Genomic DNA, 6,621 nt, shown 5'->3' with positions numbered 1-6,621 from the left:
CATGTGAAAGTGAAACTGATCGCCATCAAACTCAAGGGCAGAGCATCTGCGTGGTGGGAGCAGTTGCGATGTTCACGAGACAGGCAAGGCAATGCCAAGATCACTGATTGGGAGAAGATGAAGAAGAAGATGAAGGGTCACTTCCTTCCCTTCGGCTACATGTAAACCTTGTTTCAACGACTTCATACGTTAAGGCAAGGCTCACGATCAGTCGATGATTACACGGAGGAGTTTATTAATTGGTCGCCCGTAACGATTTATCTGAAACAGAGGAGCAGATGGTGGCACGGTATTTGGGGGGTTTACGCCAGCCCTTGCAAGATGTTCTCAGCCTTCATTCATTATGGAGTGTTTCAGAAACTTACCAGCGTGCACTTGCTGTTGAAAAATAGCAAAACAGGAGACCAGTGATCAGGAGCGATCACAACAGTCATCCAGTTCGCCCTCAGAATTCCTGTCCTGCTCAGCAGCCACCGCAAGGTAATTCTAACCCTACTATTAAATTTTTTCGTTGTGGTGAACAAGGGCATAGGGCGACTGATTGCAGGAAGCCTGCTAGTCAAAAGGGCAAAAATTTGTTGATTGAGGAAAATGCGGAAGACGAGACTGAGGAGATTGGCCACCCTATATATGACGATGATGAGACTGATGATGTGCTGTATGGAGATGGTCAAGAGACTCTAGTCGTTCGCAAGAGTCTACTGACTCCCAAGGGTGATTCAGAAGACGATTGGTTGAGAACTAATATTTTCCACACGACCTGCACAGTTGCAGATAAAGTTTGCAAAATGATCATTGACAGCGGTAGTTGTGAGAATATAGTGTCTGAGGAGGTTGTCCAGAAATTACAATTAAAGACGGGCCGTCATCCTAAGCCATACAAGTTGTCATGGCTAAATAAAGGCAGTGAGGTAACAGTTGATAGGCGATGCCTCGTGTCTTTTTCCATTGGTAGAAAATATTTTGATAATGCATGGTGTGATGTTGTCTCTATGGATGCGTTTCATATATTGTTGGGTCGACCTTGGTAGTATGATCGCAATGTCATTCATGACAGACAGAATAATACATATTCCCTTAGCATCAAGAGAAAAAAAATTGTGTTGGTACCCCGACGGGAAGGACTCACTCCTACCCTGGTAACCAATAATACTAACCTGATTTCTATGTCCAGGTTTTTAGATGAGAATAAGCATGGAGGCGTGGTCTATGCCTTATTACCTTGCGAGAATAGTGCAATAGATGTGGTTTTAGATTTACCAGTAGAGGTACGGCGACTGCTAGCAGAATTCTCTAACTTGATGCCAGAGGATCCTCCTCCTGGGCTACCGCCTATGAGGGATATTCATCATCAAATTGACCTTGTTCCTGGGTCAAGTTTTCCAAATCGACCAGCATATCACTTTAGTCCCAAGGAGGCTGAAGAGTTGCAACGACAGGTGAAAGAGTTGTTGGAGAGGGGCTATATCCGAGAGAGTATGAGCCCATCTGCACTCCCTGCCCTAATCTCTTATGACTTTTATTGGCCTAAGTTGAACTAGTGATGTGGCTCATTATGTGGACCATTGTTATGTGTGCCAGCGATCTAATGGAGTTCTCACTAATGCGGGCTTGTACACTCCCTTACTTATTCTTGAAACTCATTGGTTCGATGTCAGCATGGATTTTGTATTGGGCTTACCCCGCACCCAAAGGGCCACCGATCCTATCTTTGTTGTGGTTGACAGGTTTTCCAATATGGCCCATTTTGTAGCTTACAGAAAGACTATGGATGTTGTCCAGATTGCCCATCTTTATTTCAGGGAGATTGTGCGTTTACATGGTGTTCCTCGATCCATCACTTCAGATCGTGATACAAAGTTCATCAATAATTTTTGGAAGAGCCTGTGGGGGAAACTGGGAACACAATTGAATTTTAGTAGCTCCTACCACCCCCAGACGGATGGCCAGACCGAGGTGGTAAACTGGAGTTTGGGCAACCTTTTGAGGTGTTTGGCAGGAACGAAGCCGAAGCAGTGGGATTTGGCATTGCCTCAAGCAGAATTTGCCTACAACATATCAAAAAATAGAACCACAGTTTTAAGTCCATTTGAGATTGTCTATGGTCAGAACCCATCCGGGGTGCTGGACTTAGCCCCTATTCCACGTATATGACATTTCAGTCCTAAAGCAAATGAGATGGCAGAGTATCTTCGAGGTATCCATGAGCAGGTGAAACAGACCATTCATGAGAGTAATACCAAGTACAAGACTCGGGTTGACAATCATCGTCGTCAGGTACTTTTTGATGTTGGTGATTTTGTTTGGGATGTATTAACTCGTGATCATTTTCCTGTTGTTGAGTATAATAAGCTTAAGGATCGGAAGATTGGACCTTGTGAGGTCGTGCAAAAGATCAATGATAATGCTTACAGGTTGCGCCTTCCCAGTCACTTGAAGACTTCTGATGTCTTTAATGTGAAGCACCTAAGTCCTTGTTTTATGGATTCTGATGACACTACTCTGAACTCGAGGATGGGTTCTTTCCAACCCGAGCTGACTGATGCAGAGGGATCTGAGACAGATGATGATGAGCTGTCAGATTGCACCTTGATGGCGTTGAGATACCATGAGTTGTCAGATCAACGCAAAGGCGGGAGTTGATTGTGATATGTTCCTCATTAGGGCCGTTTTGAGTGCGTTTCAGTCTTTTGTCCATAACTTTGGCTACGGGTGTTAGAATCGCGCATAAGACCCCAATTCAGAAAGCCCCTTTCGACGCGCACGCAGTTCACATCCAAAATGGCTACATGTGGCCTTTTTTCGACCTCAAATTCTTCCGTTTTCCCCTCCAAATCACTAGTTTTATTTATTTTTTACTATTTATGGTAATATTTCGCTTGTCAGTTAGGAAGTCAATTTAAATCCGATTTGGGCCAGATTTTTTGAAAATTGTTTATTTTATTTCGAATTTCAATTTAGAGTGATTCTCGGGATTTTGCTATTTTTGGTAAAATTCAGATAAACATGATTTTTGGCTATAACAGTCCGGCTTGTGGACTGATTTTTGGATTGTTTTGATTTTATAATATTTCGTTAAACCCTAGAGACTTGTTTTCTCTGGCTTTGGGTGAATTTCTCTTATGAATCATCTGTTGGAACCAGCCTACAGGATAATCGTTATCCTGTCCGGCATCAGTTATGGATGCCCTGGTCTCTCGCTTACTGCAAGTGCTATTGCAAGTGCAGAGATTGCTAGGGTCGATGCAAGTTGCTCAACTTTTATCTTGGTGCATTCATCTATAGCCATGCTTACCATTGGTGAGATATGTGAAATAACTTTCCATAATTTTTTTTTAATTTATGGATTCACTTTGTTGTGGTTTTCTTTAGAAAAAGCTAAACAACCAATCACGATCTTCTACACTTGTCTGGACCATCAATGGTAGCATTATGCGGGATAGAGGAACATAAGCAGAAGTATTTACCTTCTTTGGCCCAGATAAAAACTATAGCTTGTTAGGTAGGTGTTATTTTTCTGCATTAACTTCCTAGTTGATCCTTAGTGTCTTTTTGAGCCATAATTGAAGAAACTTAATGCTATCTTTAGGCTTTGACTAAGCCTGACTATGGAAGTGATGCGAGTTCTCTGAAGACAACTGTAACAAAGGTCTATCCACAACCTTGTATTTTAGTTTTCACATATATTCGTTTAATATAGCTAATTTCAACCACTTATCAAAATTCTAACTTTTTTGTTATATCATTTTTGCTTTTATCTTAAACATTCAGATCGAAGGAGGTTGGATACTCGAGGGAAAAAAATGTTGGATAGTAAATAACACTTTTGCAGATGTATTGGTTATCTTTTGCAGATCCAAAGGGATGAGCCAAAGGGAGACCTGGAGGGAGGCTAACGAAAGACGACAATAGAGTATGGGATGGAGAAGAACATGATACATGGAAACGTGTAGATGAAGCTGAGGTACTTTTTTCCTTCAATGGATTTTTAAAAATCGAAGTGGCTATTGGATATGATTAGTAAAGCAAGAGTTCTTCTTTGACAGCTTGCTCGTCGGGTTCGCGAGATGAGAGAGTCGAGAACAGCTTCGGTGGCACAAAAGTTTAAGCATAAAGAAACTGCACCAGCAGGGAGAGTGCTTAACACTCTGTAATCGTTCCCTCGTGGCGTGGAGTGTGTTGATCCACTTGGCCTAGGTAAATCTTTTCAAGAACTTCTTATTAATTGATATTCATTTTTTTTTGTTTAGTTTAGAGGAATTCGCTCTAATTCAATCTATTTATGTCTCATTAAGATAAAACCGTGAGAGAAGTTAGTTCTATTATTAATTATTGTACTAATATGATTTCATGAATTGTTGTCTGGTCTTTTTTTTAGCCTTAACTGGAGTCAGTGGATCTTCAATTTCATCTGTTATAAGTTTTTCTTCTGACCTCTGTGTTTTATATGTTTGGCAGAATAATATATAACAAGACCTTCAGGTTGGTCAATGATTCATCTGAAAGCACTCGCGTTGAGAAAGATCATATCGATAGTAACATCCATGGTATATTTTTTCCTGTCTTTCGTATGTTTTATGCAGATTATACTTCGTAATAGACTTTAATAACATCATCACTCTCACAAACTGTGTATCTGCAATCTAAAATATATAGGTATTTTAGATGGGTATCACTTGTCTGAATTCCTCAATGAGATGTTTTTCTCCCTTGAATATTTTAATTTAATACCTAAATGCCCGTAATTTTTCAGTAAATGAAATGCTAGTGAATTATGTAATTTGTTTGGTGAAACTTTGCAGAGAAGTTGATGTATTTCTCTGAAAATTTTGATGCAAAATTGTTTCTATCTCGGATACACCAAGATACACCTGCTGCAGACTTGGAGGCTAGAGCTTTTGCACTAAAAACATATCTCTAAGGGCGGACTCAGCAGAGGAAACAATTGGTTAAAGACAATTTTGACTACTTTGTTTCATGCAAAACAACAATTGATGGTAAAGCACCTCGCTTCACTTGATTCTGGTATTACTTTAACTATGGAAGTGCAATTTTCTTATGGGCTAAAACAAATTTCTTGGCATACTCTTGGCCATATAAGTTCATAAAATTTTAGTTGTTTGTAAATAGTGCTAATTTGGGGATGGTACTTGCATAGATATCGAGTCAAAACTGAAGCGAATCGAGAAAGACCCTGAAGGTTCAGGGACAGTTCACTTGTACAAATGTATGCAAGGAGTATGTTCACAGGCATAACGGGCCTTTGAGCCTCTATTTGAGAAACAATTTGGTTAACTGCAGGTGTTGGTTTGCTTTCAAATTCATTTATGATTATGCTACTCAAACATGGGTTATGATTTTGTTGTGGTAGACGTGAAGCGACGGATTCTTGTTGTTGTCTAATATGTTAGTTGACTCAATGCCTTGAATGCCTGAATATTTTACCCGAATTTCATCGTCACTGTTGTGGTTTGGATGGTATAGTTCCGGAAATTGGCCGTGTAGCTAGTTTTACTCCACTATTGCTATATAGTTGTGAGTTATTGCACATATAGAGATAAGTGTAAATAGACAGTCATACGAGCTCAACTAGGGGTCTCGTAGTTACGGTGACGGTTGATATGTTGGCATGTTCAATGAATTTGGGATCGACGGCGGGCATGCAACAAAGGAATTGATACCAAAGCTTGATCTGGCTAAGAAACACATATCTTCGTAGCTCCATGTGGGTTTGCCAGATATCGAAGTAAGATATTCCTTTTATCTCTTAATCATATGTGATGAATTTCTTTCTTTTGTGGAATATTAAGTTCGTGTTAAATGTTAATATGATATATGATTTTCATATTGTGGAGACCTTTCTTAAATGCAGGTTAAACAATTAGTTTCGGCCGCTATTGCTTTAAAAGGACTCTGTGCTATTCTATTTGTATTTGGCCATGGCTTTGGAATCTTCCTCCTAGTGAGATTTTTGTTTCTTAAGAGTGATTCTTTTGGTTCCGTTTGAAGTATGTAGTTATATGTTAATTCCACCGAGAAGTTACATTTGATTTTACTTTCGTGTCTCGTTTAATTGTTCTTTCATTTGTCGTAGTTTATGTATTTGCTGGTTAGCACTCCTTTTCTCTATGACTTCTACAACTATGGACCTGAAGAGCCCCAGTACGCTTCTGTGCTTGGTGATTTTCTGCAGGTATTTGCATGTCCATATCCGAAGTGTTTCCCTATGCATTACGAAATACAACGTGCAAACTTCATTGATTCTTTCATTAATGGTAGTTTGTTGCGCAATGCGGTACATTATTGTTCTTATGGGGGATGAAGAGCTTGATCACAAAGAGGCAACTAAGGAAGAAAGTCGTGAAGCCGAAAACTGCTTAGATATATCGAAGTGGCAGCAGGTGAAGATTGTTGATTTGCAGTGCCATGTAATATTTTACAGGATTATCCGTTACTGAATTGAACTTTTAGTAGTTAAGCTTATTTTAGTTATTTATTCACCGGAATATTCAAAAAATACATTTTCAGATTGAAATATTTTCCTTTCGATTACAAGTTTAAGTTTAAAAGTAGCGTTTGACTGAATCCGTCACTTCACGACTCCACAACTGTATTTATGAT

At 39.6% G+C, this 6,621-nt stretch overlaps 1 pseudogene; it reads left to right on the top strand.

Moving 5' to 3' along the window:
* Positions 1–5,629: 5,629 nt before the first annotated feature.
* On the top strand, positions 5,630–6,381 carry LOC120114724 (annotated as a pseudogene).
* Positions 6,382–6,621: the final 240 nt, after the last annotated feature.

This window comes from Hibiscus syriacus, unplaced genomic scaffold, assembly GCF_006381635.1.
Source record: "Hibiscus syriacus cultivar Baekdansim isolate YM2019G1 unplaced genomic scaffold, ASM638163v2 tig00110239_pilon, whole genome shotgun sequence".
NCBI lineage: Eukaryota > Viridiplantae > Streptophyta > Magnoliopsida > Malvales > Malvaceae > Hibiscus > Hibiscus syriacus.
Note: the sequence above shows the minus strand (reverse complement) of the source record. Positions and strands in the feature narration are given on the sequence as shown.